General features: G+C 41.2%; 1 protein-coding gene across 1 annotated transcript in view; it reads left to right on the forward strand.

Annotated features, from left to right (window-relative positions):
* The first annotated feature begins 4,556 nt into the window (after positions 1–4,556).
* LOC111980912 (calpain-5-like) overlaps positions 4,557–14,557 on the forward strand; it is a 61,821-nt gene continuing 51,820 nt past the window's right edge. Inside the window, exon 1 of the mRNA XM_024011966.2 lies at positions 4,557–4,684. The gene's annotated coding sequence lies outside the window, so the exon portion shown is untranslated. The remainder of the gene's footprint in view (positions 4,685–14,557) is intronic.

Raw genomic sequence — 14,557 nt, forward strand, 5'->3', positions numbered from 1 at the left:
CTTTCCAAACTAATGTTAGTCTCAACCAAATGACAAGTACAAAGACCTATTGCTACATTCCACAAAGTAACAACCATTAGTTACAGGCAAGACAGAAGACTATTGCTAGCTAGCTAACCAGCCATGCTATTTCAATGAAAAAAAGATAGCTAGTGAGCGTCAGCTTTGTAGTTGTAATGCTACGTGGAAACACTCGTTTTAATTTTGCCTTGTTTTATTTACTAATTTTACTAAAATTGTGCCAGTTATTACACAGACGTTCAAAACGTAGCACAATTTCATGCGTCTGAAAGTACAACATTCAAGCTTTCTAACCGATTGATGTACATTTTTAAACATAATTCTTCCGCATGTCCTTTTTGCATGAACAGGTGAATAAAGCACATGTCTTCTTAATTTCACACGTTGTGAGCATTTTTACCCTATATTTTTTCACCTGTTGTGTTTGCATTTCCAAGTGTAGGAAATGCGTGTCTTCTGTGAAGTTGCTTTTCAAAGTAGGAATTTCCCTGTTGAAATGTTAAAGGACAATTATATGGTTGATTTTCTCTTTTCCAAAAGCCATAAAGCTTTTCGTAAAGCCTTTATATTTAGAAAAATATAATTGTTTTTATATACAGTATATATAAATATAGAAGCTCACTGATTGATTCCTTCAAGCAAGCTTAAGATCGAAAAACATTGATGGAGGAGCTTCTTCGCTAACGTTACCTATCTGTAAGTGTGCTATTTTATTTCCATATTTTAGATATGATTTTATACATTCCATCGCGGTTTACAACTAGTACTGTATAGCGTTTATGAATGTGTTTTTCTCTTCTAAAAGTCCGCTAGCATGTTGTGCTAACTAGCTTCTCTTACCATTCTATTGTAATGTTAGCTAACTAGCTGGTTATCTTTCTTTTGTACTGACTAGCCAAGAGGATGTTGTACCTAGTTTGTTTACTCATTTCATAGTAAAGATTTCGCCCATTTCTGACAAGTTATTTGCCATTTCATGCCAACTGTCAGCCCAGCAACTTGTGATAGAAATGTATGGCGTCATCGTTATGTTACTGAAACTGACTTTGTTATCTATTTAATTCCCAGTACATTACGCTTTTGTTTTTCATTTATTTCTACTTGGAAAGTTCCAGGTGCATACAGGGAGAATAGATTGTTATGTTATTGTGTGCTCCACTACAATAAATGGTCTTTTCACATGTCATAAATACAGTGGATGGTTAAAGGGCATTCCTTTCTTCTTTCTTGACATGTGCTTATAGCTCAAGGTATTTAATCTCTGTCATTGTGTTGTACAGCAATCGGCTTCTACGTGGAGACTGTGACTTGCAAGAACCTGAAGTTCCAGGTGTGGGATCTTGTTGGACAGACAAGTTTCATGTAATTATATGAATACCACGACAAGCCTTTCATGTATATGCATAAACACATAGACATAAACACCCCCACCCCCCACTAACAATATTTGTTGTATTTGGTACATAGGAAACCTCCTCCTCATCATCATCATCATCATCAAACCAGCTTCCGCTTACATAATAATGTTTATGGAGGTGTGTTTGCTGTTGGTGAGGCTACATTTCTCACCTCAATGGCTATCTGGTCATTGAGATGGTCATGTCTAGTTATATACATGTCTTTGTATGAACACCGACCATTCAACACACTCCATTGCATTTGACAGTGTGTAAGATACAGAATAGGTAATGTTTTGCAGTGCACCAGAGTGCTACAACGTGTTTTTTAGATTTTTTTAAAGCACAATAGCACATTTCTGGTAAATGGGAAGGCGAGACAGTGGTCAGCATAGTCCAGCAGTGAGTTTTCCCTGCAGCCTTAGGCTTGACCAATGGTGCCACACACACAGTTGTTCAATATGGCTTATCTGTCTTCCCACTAACATGTCTTTCAGTAATATAAAATGAAGATAAATACTGGCCAGGGTCCAGTGTTTAGAACAATCTGCAGGGACATACACGTATGAATGTAGTGTATGAAGAATGATTTGTTTTACATTACGTAATTAACATCAACTACTACTGAAAAACAGGAATTATTCTAAACTTTCCTGTGTTTTCTGTGTTGCTTTCTTCACAGGGAAATGCACGAATAGTCACCATGCAGTATGTCCTGACCTGGGGTTTGTCTGAAGTTGGGAAGCGGCCTCACCTGGGAAACACAAATGGGCTGTTCACTCAAGCCAAAACTTTTAGAGTGAAACTGTGGTATCCAGTCACAACCATATTCTGTATCAGTGTCAGCAATAGTCTGTCATTATCGAAATGCTTTGGTTTGAAATCCATTTTCCTTACCTTATCCTGACACTTTTTTTGGAACCTTTAGATAGAAATGTATTGTGTGGAACAAACAAGCCTCACTGACTGTAGAATAACAAATCATGTCAGCTCTATTTATAACATTTCTATTGGCAACATTTGCCTACTGAAAGTGCCCCAGGAAATAGAGAGGTACAATCGGGTGTATTCATTACACAAATTCTATTGCAAAACATTTAGTCTGTCACAAAACATTTTGTAACAGAAACAGTTTACTGCCTATGCTGTTCAGTTCCATTTTGTTCTTAACTCCCTTTCCTCTACTACTACTTTTCCTAGCTTCCTTTCCTCATTTCCTTTCCTATTGTTTCTGTGTTTCCTTTCCTTTATTCTTTCTCGGTTCCCTTTCATCATTTATTTTCCTCATATCCTAGTTCCCTTTCTTTCTTTTCTTTGCCATCTCCCTTTCCTTTCCTCCTTTTCTATTCTAGCTCCTCTACCTTTCCTAAATCCCTTTGCTTAGCCATTAGTGTTTTTGATATTAATATCTACTGTATCGATATGTTCAACACTATTTGGATTGGGATATTTTAAATTGCTATTACTTTTTTTACATTTGTGAATGACGTATGCAAGGTGGCTGACTGTATATAAAAAAACAATTTTATGTCAGTTCTAAATTTAAATTACACTTCAATTGTTGTGGCAATGAGGGATTCAAATAGTGATCAAATAAAATAAAAGTGTATTGGTCGCGTACACAGTTTTGTACGTCAAAGAGCATTTGGAATTTTACACCAGTGACAAAGTGTACCCTACTATTTTCCCCAATGTAGTGATTTAAAACTAAAAAAAATTAACATCCTCTCACTGTCAACTGTGTTTATTTTCAGCAAACTTAACATGTGTAAATATTTGTATGAGCATAACAAGGTTCAACAACTGAGACATAAACTGAACAAGTTCCACAGACATGTGACTAACAGAAATTGAATAATGTGTCCCTGAACAAAGGGGGGGGGTCAAAATCAAAAGTAACAGTCAGTATGGTGTGACCACCAGCTGCATTAAATACTGCAGTGCATCTCCTCCTCATGGACTCCACCAGATTTGCCAGTTCTTGCTGTGAGATGTTACCCCATTCTTCCACCAAGGCACCTGCAAGGTCCCGGACATTTCTGGGGGGAATGGCCCTGGCCCTAGCCCTCACCCTCCGATTCAACAGGTCCCAGAAGTGCTCAATGGGATTGAGATCCGGGCTCTTCGTTGGCCATGGCAGAACACTGACATTCCTGCCTTGCAGGAAATCACGCACAGATTGAGCAGTATGGCTGGTGGCATTGTCATGCTGGAGGGTCATGTCAGGATGAGCCTGCAGGAAGGGTACCACATGAGGGAGGATGTCTTCACTGTAAGGCACAGCGTTGAGATTGCCTGCAATGACAACAAGCTCAGTCCAATGATGCTGTGACACACCGCCCCAGACCGTGACAGACCCTCCACCTCCAAATTGATCCCGCTCCAGAGTACAGGCCTCGGTGTAACGCTCATTCCTTTGACAATAAACGCGAATCCGACCATCACCCCCATGTGAGACAAAACTGCGACTCGTCAGTGAAGAGCACTTTGTGCCAGTCCTGTCTGGTCCAGCAATGGTGGGTTTGCGCCCATAGGTTTTCATAACTGTGACCTTAATTGCCTACCGTCTGTAAGCTGTTGGTGTCTTAACGACAGTTTCACAGGTTCATGTTCATTAATTGTTTATGGTTCATTGACAAGCATGGGAAACAGTGTTTAAACCCTTTACAATGAAGATCTGGGAAGTTATTTGGATTTTTATGAATTATCTTTGAAAGACAGGGTCCTGAAAAGGGGACGTTTCTTTTTTTGCTGAGTTTATTTATACATTTTCAATATTTTATAACATATATAATGGCCTAGCTTACTGTTTGGGCTTATTAGTCACCCATGAATAATAAAAAAAAAAAAAGCCTAAATGCCAATTGTAAATGTGCACTGGACAGGTGTTACGAACATGTGTAAAAATGACATTTGACACTTGAAAAAAGCACAAAATATGATCATTATGAGCGTTCAAATCACCTGTAAACGCACACTGAACAAGTGAAAAAAACACATGTTAAGAAAATCTACATTTGACACTTGAAAAAAGCAAGTGAAACATGATAATGACAAGTGTTGACTTGTTCCGGGTAAAACGATTTGAACCTTTTGGCTTTCCACAGGGGAGAGCGAGATTGCAAGCAGATCAGAGGGGGGTGCGTCGCTCAAGCAGGACCGAGGAGGAATCACAGCAGCCCCGGCTGGGACTGCCATACCCGACCCGCTGGATCCCCGGAGGAACAGAGAGAACACGTCGCCTAAGGGAGAGGAGCTCTGTTCAGGTAACAGTAAAACAACACCGCCTCATTTGCATTAGGGACCTCGCTGCAGATGCCGCTTTTGTAATCCGTGCAATACGAGTGACTGTGGTTGAGGAGGTGATGGGAGGCGGGAACCGTAGTTGGAAGGAAAATACAGTAGGCTAGTCATGGGAGCTGCTGCCGCGGCTTGTGTTGTGTTCAAAGCAGGGTGCATATACGAGACATGATCCATTACCAACGGAGTTAGCCTATGCCTCGCCGTCCGTTGGGAGCATTGTTTGACCCGTCGCGTGCACTGCTGTGGATACCACGCGCGAAGGAAGTCTTTCAAGATGTGGTTATTAGCTAGGATCTGCTCTTTCCACAATTGGCAACAGAATAACAACATATTATCCCACAAAACAATAGACTACCGCTGCAACCTTGATTTCTAGCTACAATTTGCCACTACGGCTATAACCCTATTTTCGTATTTATGCCTTCCAGAAGGGCTTGCAGTAGAGTGGTGCTTATTTGATCATTTTGATATTTCAGGAGAAGGCATTACTAACTTGCTCCTTCTGATATGCGAGGACCAAGTTGAGAATTGTCTGGTTTTAAGACCAACACCCACACGGATACTGTCCTCTCCTTGCCCGACGACCCTAAATTTAATTCCGTTGCTCTATCGACTGCTAGTTGGCCGGAGCGATGTGGATGGATAGGTAGCTAGACAAGTTGTCTCCCATAGCTACCAGACGCAGCTGTGTCCAAATGATAGGCTCTTATTATTACCATTACGACCGTCTAAACCTTCAATCTTTCACCTAAACAGTTACACAGACTTGAGTAAATAGCCTACTGTTATAGGCAGACAAATGGTCAGATAGATCTAGGGCAGAACACTAACAGTCCATTGCGAAATAAGAAATGTCTACTATAGGCCTGACTGCCTTAAATTATGTCATATGCAAGCCATTTGTAAAACTATATGTAATCTGACCGATGTTGAATAACAACAAACTCCCTTGCTGATTCTTAAATGTAGGTCCATGTGACACAACTAATATAGCCTACTGGATGCTAACGCTCTCTCTCTCTCTCTCTCTCTCTCTCCTGCCTTGTCTATCTGTGCCCCAATGCAGTTTCCCAACTTCAGTCATCGAGTACACCCAACAGTAGGCAAAATATTTTTGTTGTGGCCCTGAACAAGCATACCTTGACAAGTTGAATCAGGTGTTTTTGTCTGGGGTTACAATTGTGCTCTTGGGGGTACTCAGGCACCGAGGTTGGGAAACACTGCCATAATGCACTCTTCTTTTGTTATGACTAATGCATCTGGCCTATAAAGGCCAGCCTATTAGTTATAGCCAATTATGATGCATGTAGGCTGATGGGTTAGGAGAGTGACGGAGGATGACGAAACGGAACGTTCATATGGAAATGAATTGTGTAGAGCACAAATGATTGTCTGTCAGATAGAAATAGGGAATCCTGTCGTCTCTATTCATTCTATTTCCATATGCAACATTCAGGGCCCGGTTTCCCAAAAGCATCTTAAGGTCATGACTAGACAGATCCAGCTTTTGCCAATTGTATGTCATAATTATTATATATTGTTTTGCTAACCGTATCCCTTTTCTAACTTTAACTTAATTCTCCTAACCTGCTACGTTATTATCCTGCTGCGTAAATTATCCTACCTGACGTTAATTTGACAAAAGCTGGATCCCTCCTAGGCTTAAGGCTAAATTCATCGTTAAGAACCTTCATAGGAGCATCGCTAAATCTCCGAGCTCTTTCCCAAAATCATCCTTACTAAAGTTGCACATGAAAACACTTGTTATTTACCGACTTCCTCAGACCACTCGTAGAACAGCTAAGTTTGTCGTTAGATTAGTTTTTTCCCTACTGCTTCACTTTATATGTATTACCGCTAAACATAGAATCAATGTGTTAATCTGTCTCTGTGAGCACCGATAACTTCACAACGAAGTTGACTACAAATACAAAGTTGCCAATGTCTTTGCAATTGCTACAAACAAGCAAAGGACATAAATATTCTCCAAATCAAAACCGAGATGACTGCATTAAAATATAAATAGCTTACCTACAGTATAGGCTTCATATTAATATTAAAATCAATTTCATGTTCATTCAATTAATTTTTATTTTCTAGTTGGCTACTGTCTGTAACTTTTGTGTAGCCTGACAGGTGCGCAATGATGTGCCAGATCTTAATTTTATGCATTATTATAGGGTCTCAATATTTGCTGCCATAGGTGATAATATCTCTGTAGGAGCTGATCCGTTGTCATTATTGTGGAATAGTTCTAATGTTAAGGTAAGATTTGAATGGAGAAAGGCAGCGCTGCAATCAGCTTTCTTTCGATCCTAGCGGTATCGATCTTATCAGTATCGATGCATTCCTCAACACACACACTTAGCGAATGTTCTCTCTGTGTGGTGTTTTGGGAAACACCATTTAAATCTTCCGCGTTGCAGGACAGATGTATTGTTAAAACACTCGTAAGCCTTAGTTCCTTCGCTATCGGGAAACCGGGGCCTGAACGTTTCAGGTTCCCGAATACACCTCTGATGTCAGATGCATGGATCGGCCAGCCTCTAGCTTGCTAGAGGAGACTGCAGAGAGGAAGAAAGTATGGCATAATGCTGCTGGCTGGGATAGCCCTCCTCTTAACACATTCAGGAGGGGGTGAGGGGGAGGGGGAAGGCCCTGCCTGCCTGTGGTGCACCCCTCCACCAGCCAACCAGTGCAGGTATCCCCTCTTTCAGTTTTTTATCTGCACTACCACACAGGGAGATGGAGAGAGGCGTATCTCTCTCTTTTGCACTTTCTTTCTCTAAATTACCACACCAACAAAGAAAAAGAGGATCTCTTTCTCTCACGCTCACTTCTTTGTCTTTCTCTGCACTACTACACCACCAAAGAGAAAGAGGGAAATCTCTCTGTCTTTGTGTGTGTGTGTGTGTGTGTACAGTACTGTTTCTCCAGATCCATGGGTGTAATCAGGATGTTGGCAGAGCAGACTTAATCAGTCCTCATCCTAGAGACAATCACTTTGTCTGTGTCCTATCAGAAGACCAGACATGTGTCCCAAATGGCTCCCTATATATTGTACTACTTTTAAGGGCCCATAAGGGCCCTGGTCAAAATGTCTAAATTGCATTATTATATTATTTGATACTCTAGTAGTCTCATTAAATGAACCCTTGCAATGACGAACCATATACTGACTGTCAATTTTTTATTTTCAGATGATTACTGATTTCCAAACTGACATGGAAATGTGTTGTACGTGTTGTCTGTAGTGTAATATCAAAATTCTGGATGATTCATATTGACTACAGAACTAGAAATGTCATACACTACATGACCAAAAGTATGTGGACACCTGCTCGTCAAACATATCATTCCAAAATCATGGCCATTAATAAGGAGTTGGTCTGCCCTTTGCTGAAATAACAGCCTCCACTCTTCTGGGAAGGGTCACTAGATGTTGGAACATTGCTGTGGGAACTTGCTTCCGGTCAGCAACAAGGGCATTAGTGAGGTCGGGCACTGATGTTTGGCGATTAGGCCTTGCTCGCATTCTGCGTTCCAATTCATCCCAAAGTTGTTCGATGGGGTTGAGGTCAGGGCTCTGTGCAGTTCAGTCAAGTTCTTCCACACCGATCTCGACAAACCATTTCTGTATGGACCTCACTTTGTGCACAGGGGCATTGTCATGCTGAAAAAGGAAAGAGCCTTCCCCAAACTGTTGCCAAGAAGTTGTAAACACAGAATCGTCTAGTATGTATGAATGTATACTGTAGCATTAAGATTTCCCTTCACTGGAACTAAGGGGCCTAGCCTGAACCATGAAAAACAGCCCCAGACCATTATTACTCCTCCACCAAACTTTACAGTTGGTACCGGTAGCAGGGCAGGTAGCGTTCTCCTGGCATCCGCCAAGCCCAGATTTGTCTGTCGGACTACCAGATGGTGAAGCGTGATTCATCACTCCAGAGAACGCGTTTCCACTGCTCCAGAGTCCAATGGTGGTGAGCTCTAAACCACTCCAGCTGACACTTGGCATTGCACATGGTGATCTTAGGCTTGTGTGCGACTGCTTGGCCATGGAAGCCAATTTCATGAAGCTACCGACGAACAGTTCTTGTGCTGACGTTGCTTCCAGAGGCACGTTTGGATCTCGGTAATGAGTTTTGTAGATTATTTTTACGTGCTACGCGCTTCAGCACTCGGTGGTCCCATTCTGTGAGCTTGTGTGTCCTACCACTTTGCGGCTGAGCTGATGTTGCTCCTAGACGTTTCCACTTCACAATAACAGCACTTACTGTTGACCGCGGCAATTCTAGCAGGGCAGAAATTTGACGAACTGACTTGTTTGAAGGGTGGCATCCTATGACGGTGCCACGTTGAAAGTCTTTGAGCTCTTCAGTATGGGCCATTCTACTGCCATTGTTTGTCTATGGAGATTGCATGGCTGTGTGCTCCATTTTATACAGCTGTCAGAAACGGGTGTGGCTGAAATAGCAGAATCCACTAATTTGAAGGAATATAGACATACATTTTTATATACAGTATAGTGTATCACCAACATATCCAAAACTGAGACAGGCCTACAGTATATGCTTCTCTGTTGCAAGGCTTAAATGGTACTTTGAAAAGCAATGTTTTTCTGTATGAAGAGTATTAGCTAATTAGCCTTTTGGAGGCCCTGAGTGAGATTTTGCCATTGGGTGTAGAGAAAATGTTGCAGTTTTGAAGCATTTTGTAATTATTTTTTGCCCCTTTTCTCCCCAATTTTCGTGATATCCAATTGGTAGTTACAATCTTGTCTCATCGCTGCAACTCCCCAACGGGCTCGAGAGAGAGAGAGGCGTCCTCCGAAACATGACTCACCAAGCTGCGCTGCTTCTTAACACAATGCTTGCTAAACCCGGAAGCCAGCCACACAAATGTGTCGGAGGAATCACCATTCAACTCACGACTGAGGTCAGCTTGCAGGCGCCCGGCCCGCCACAAGGAGTCGCTAGAGCACAATGAGCTTAAGAAATCCCCCAAATAAAAATATTTATTGGTCTGATGTGATTAATAAGGAGCATCCAGACGATGCACTTGATGAATTTATGAAATTGCTTCTACCAATTATTGATAAACATGCACCTGTTAAGAAACTGACTGTTTGAACTTTAAGGGCTCCGTGGATTGATGAGGAATTGAAAAACTGTGTGGTTGAAATAGATGGGGCAAAAGGAGTGTCTAATAAATCTGGCTGCACATCTGACTGGTTGACTTACTGCAAATTGAGAAAATATGACAAAACTCAACAAAAAGGAGAAGAAACTGTATTATGAAGCCAAGGTCAATGGTATAAAGAATGATGGAAAAAACTTTGGAGTGCTTTAAATAAAATTATGGGCAGAAAGACATTCAACTCCATCTTTCATTTAATCAAATGGCTTATTCATCACAAAACTATTTGATGTTGCCAATTATTTTATTGATCACTTCATTGGCAAAGTGGGCAAACAATGAACAGTGAGCCATCATATTCATGCATAAAAAAACAAGTAATGAAAGAAAAGTGTTGCAAGTTTTAATTTTGTACTGTTAGTGTGGGAGAAGGTGGACAAATTGTAATCGATCAGTAAGGACAAACCTGGCATTGACAACTTCGATGGAAAGCTACTGAGCATGGTAGCTGACTCTATAGCCACTCCTATCTGACATATTGTTAATCTGAGCCTAGAGGAAAGTCTTTGTCCTCACTCCTCAGGCCTAGAGGGAAGCCAAAGTAATTCCGCTACCCAAGAGAGGTAAAGCGGCCTTTACTGTTACTAACAGCAGACCTATCAGCTTGCTGCCAGCTCTTAGCAAACTGTTGGAAAAAAATGTGTTTTAGCAAATACAATGCTATTTCTCTGTAAACAAATTAACAACAGACATTCAGCATGCTTATAGAGAAGGGCACTCAACATGTACTGCACTGACACAAACGACTGATGATTGGTTGTGATGGGTTCGGATTTCTAAACTTCTATTATTAATCATTAGTTATACTAGAGACATGAGGAGTGTCATAGTCTGGTTTATACACCAGAAGTTGATGGGTGTATGTAGGAGGACTGTATATGGTAGAGGCAATAATGCATGGAATGTTCTAAGTGAAGGAAAGACGATCACATCTTGGCAGGCACAGATAAGGGTGGAGAGATGTGGTTTAGTGAGGAAGGGGGCCCAGGTCAGGTCACGTTAAGGGAGAAGGAACAGTTTATTGCCCGCGTCACTTAATTTCCTGCCTAGCAACAAAGATGTAATGTTTAGAGAGGAGGAGATTCCAACCCAAATTGTGGTGTATATGTACTACCACTGGTGGAACCATGTCTTTGTCTTATGCAGCTGTATTGACCCAATGGGTGAATAAACTTGGTTGGAGCTTTCATAGTGTCCGTCAATTTCTTACTCGGATATTTAGAGCCTAACAGTTGAAAGAAATGGATAATAAGAATATTGTGGGAGCTGTACTGTTAGATTTCAGTGCAGCCTTTGATATTATTGACCATATCCTGTTGTTGAAAAAACGTATGTGTTATGGCTTTTCAACCTCATGGATTCAGAGCTATTTATCTAATAGAACTCAAAGGGTTTTATTTAATGGAAACTTATAAAATGTGGTGTACTGCAGGGCAGCTCTCTAGGCCCTCTACGCTTTTCTATTTTTACCAATGACCTGCCACTGGCATTAAACAAAGCATTTGTGTCCATGTATGCTGATGATTCAACCATATATGCATCAGCAACCACAACTAATGAAGTCACTGAAACCCTTAACAAAGAGTTGCAGTCTTTTGGAATATGTGGCCAGTAATAAACTGGTCCTGAACTCCTCTAAAACTAAGAGCATTGTATTTGGTACAAATCATTCCCTAAATTCTAGATCTCAGCTGAATCTGGTAATGAATGGAGTGGCTGTTGAAAAGTTCAAGAGACTAAACTACTTGGTGCTACCTTAGATTTTAAACTGTCATGGTCAAAACATATTGATTCAATGCTTGTAAAGATGGGGAGAGGTCTGTCCGTAATAAAGAGATTCTCTGCTTTTTTGACACCACACTCCAAAAAGCTAGTTTTGTCTTATCTTTATTATTGTCCAGTCTTGTGGTCGAGTGCTGCAAGGAAAGACCTAGTTAAGCTGGACCAGAACAGAGTGCCATGTCATGCTCTTTATTGTAATCAGAGGGCTGATATAAATACTATGCATGCCAGTCTCTCTTGGCTGAGAGTTGAGGAGAGAATGACTGCATCACTTATTTTTATAAGAACCATTAATGAGTTGAAAATTCCAAATTGTTTGCATAGTAACTTACACACATCACTTACACACACACACCCCACCAGACATGCCACCAGGGGTCTTTTCACAGTCCCCAAATCCAGAACAAATTCAAGAAAGCGTACAGTATTATATAGAGACATTTATTACAAGAACAGCAAACCTGTTWAAAAAATGTGTCCTTAAGCTGTTCCTGTCTATTAATGGTCTGTATTATGTCATGTTTCATGTTTTGTGTGGACCCCAGGAAAAGTTGCAACAGCTAATGGGGATCCTAATAAAATATCCCCAGCCAAACCCCCCACGACGCTGGGCCAATTTTGTGCTGCCCTATGGGGCTCCCGGTCACTGCCGGCTGTGACATAGCCTGTGAACGAACCCGAGGCTGTAGTGGCGCCTCAGGACTGTGATGCAGAGCCTTAGACCTCTGCGCCACCTGGGATGCCCTTAAAGCATATTTTACCGTAGGTATGAGCTACTTTTCTGAATATGCAAAAACCCACCACTTTTGTGCGTGGTTTAAGAGATCTATTTTAATGTCATCTGACCATCGCTTACCTGGAGTTAGATAAACAGCATTGGCACTTGGAACCGATGCTGTGGTCAGATGATATGAAAATAAAGCTCTTTAGCCACACATGCCAGTGGTGGGTTTGGCATTAAAAAAACAGAAGCATATACAAAGTATCTCATACCTATGGTAAAATATGGTGGTGGATCTTAGATGTTATTGGGTTATTTTGCTTCCACTGCTCCTGGGGCCCTTGTTAAGTTCAATGGCATCATGAACTTTACCAAGACCCTGGACATTTTAGCCAAAACCTGGTTGCAAGTGGACCTTCCAGCAAGACAATAACCCCAAGCACTAATCAAAATAAATGGTTAATTGACCAAAAAAATTAAATGTTTAAAATGGCCATCTGTCTCCGGACTTTAACCCCATTGAAAACCTGTGGTTTGAATTGGGGAGGGCAGTCCATAAGAGCAGACAAATGATATCAAGGATCTCGAAGGCTTCTGTATGGAGGAATGGTCTGAGCCCTCCCATCTTGTTTTCCAGTCTCATAAAACATGTTATTAAAAGGCTCAGTGTCGTAATCCTCGCAAGGGGAGGGTAATACAGTATTGAATACAGTGATGCCAATAAGTTTGACCCCCCCCCCCCCCCCCCCCCCCACTTTTTTTTTCTTACTTGTTAAACAAAATGTCTTTCTCTGAGCATTTGTATTAGTATAAAATAATATAATTTCCCGATTTTTCTTTTAGCATACAATATATAATATTTGTATTTATTTTATACAGTCTTTTTTGCTCATCTTTATCAAGGGTGCCAGTAATTATGGACCTGACTGTATATGTTATAAAGACATTCATAGTAGTCTCGCCAAGCAGGTCTCGTCATCACAGAGGTGAGAGGATGGTACTGTCTGACTTAGAGATGGTGACCAGTTCTTCAGTACTGCTGGTATGCATTTGATTTGAGACAACAAATATGGCGTCAATTGTTGATCATCACCTTTGTGCACTGATTCATTATGTCATTGTCATGTGGCTTGTTCTGAGTGAGATGGATTGGAACTACACTGAACAAAAATATGAACGCAAATGTAAAGTGTTGGTCCAATGTTTCATGTTCAATGTGCACATAAATGTTCAATGTGCACATAAAGCTTAGTTCTCCAAAATAACGTGCACAGATTTGTTTACATCCCTGTTAGTTAGCATTTCTGCTTTGCTAAGATAATCCATCCATCATTGACCTGACTGCAGCTGAGTGTCGTAACCTTCGATGGCCACTGGCACGCTGGAGAAGTGTGCTCTTCACAGATGTATCCTGGTTTCAACTGTACCGGGCAGATTGCAGACAGCGGTTTGCTGATGTCAATGTTGTGAACAGAGTGCCCCATGGTGGGGTTATGGTATGAGCATGCATAAGCTACGGACAATGAACACAATTGCATTTTAACGATGGCAATTTGAATGCACAGAGGTACCGTGACAAGATCCTGAGGCCCGTTGTCGTGGTATTCATCCGCCGCCATCACCTCATGTTTCAGCATGATAATGTGCGGCCCCATGTCGCAAGGATCTGTCCACAATTCCTGGAAGCTGAAAATGTCCCAGTTCTGGCCTGCATACTCACCAGACATGTCATCCATTGAGCATGTTTGGGATGCTCGTCATAGACTTGTACGACAACGTGTTCCAGTTTCCGCCAATTTCCAGCAACTTTGCACAGCTGTTGAAAGGGAGTGGGACAACATTCCACAAGCCACAATCAACATCCTGATCAACTCTATGCGAAGGAGATTTGTCGCACTGCATGAGGCAAATGGTGGTCACACCAGATACTGACTGGTTTTCTCATCCACGCCCCTACTTTTTGTGTGTGTGACAAACAGATGCATATCTGTATTCCCAGTCATGTGATGTCCTTAGATTAAGGGCCTAATTTATTTATTTCAATTGACTGAGTTCCTTATATTCTTTGAAATTCTTGCATGTTGCGTTTTATATTTTTGTTCAGTGTAGATTGTAATTGTACACAAACTAC

Source organism: Salvelinus sp. IW2-2015, linkage group LG20 (assembly GCF_002910315.2).
Source record: "Salvelinus sp. IW2-2015 linkage group LG20, ASM291031v2, whole genome shotgun sequence".
Lineage (NCBI taxonomy): Eukaryota > Metazoa > Chordata > Actinopteri > Salmoniformes > Salmonidae > Salvelinus > Salvelinus sp. IW2-2015.